This window comes from Tachysurus fulvidraco, chromosome 5 (genome assembly GCF_022655615.1).
Source record: "Tachysurus fulvidraco isolate hzauxx_2018 chromosome 5, HZAU_PFXX_2.0, whole genome shotgun sequence".
In the NCBI taxonomy this organism is placed as follows: domain Eukaryota; kingdom Metazoa; phylum Chordata; class Actinopteri; order Siluriformes; family Bagridae; genus Tachysurus; species Tachysurus fulvidraco.
In genome coordinates, this window is record NC_062522.1 from 7162890 (window position 1) to 7163688 (window position 799).

Here is a 799-nt window from a genome sequence, read left to right on the forward strand (position 1 = left end):
AGGCATTTGGTAGACGCCGTTATCCAGAGCAACGTACATTTTATACAACTGAGCAATTGAGGGTTAAAGGCCTTTCTCATGGGCTCAGCAAAAGCAGCTTGGGGGATATGGGATTCAAACTCCCAACCTTCTGATCAGTAGTCCAACACTTCACCCATTAGGCTACCACATTCCAGAGAGATTTAAGTCCCAAAATAGTCTGCTAAGAAAACACTTAAATTCTGTGTATGGCTCAAAACTGAGAGAAAAACACACGTCTCATACTGAGTGCCAATAGAGTCCTTCATTTTATATCAGGCTTGTGGCCAGACAACACTTTTGTCACACTGTCATTACTGTACATTTCGTACAAGACGGTAGTTAGAGCAGCTCTGCTGTATGGGTTAGAGATTGTAGTAGTGAGAAAAAGTCATGAGGCAGAGATGGAGGTAGCAGAGATGAGGATGTTGAGGTACTCTTTAGGAGTGACGAGGATGGACATGATTACACATCAGAGGGACAGCAAAGATTGGCTGTTTGGGGGACAGGGACAGAGAGACTAGATTGAGATGGTTTGGACATGTACAGAGGAGAGATATAGTTATATTGGTAGAAGGATGTTGGAGATGGAGCTGCCAGGTCAACAGGAAGGCCAAAGAGGAGATTATATGGATGTGTTAAAAGTGGACATAAAAGTAATTGGTGTAAGAGTAGAGGAAGCTGAGGACAGAGTTAAGAGGAAACAGATGATTCACTGTGGCGACCCCTAACAGGAAACTATGAAATTAGAAGATGACACTGTCATTACATAATGTGACGT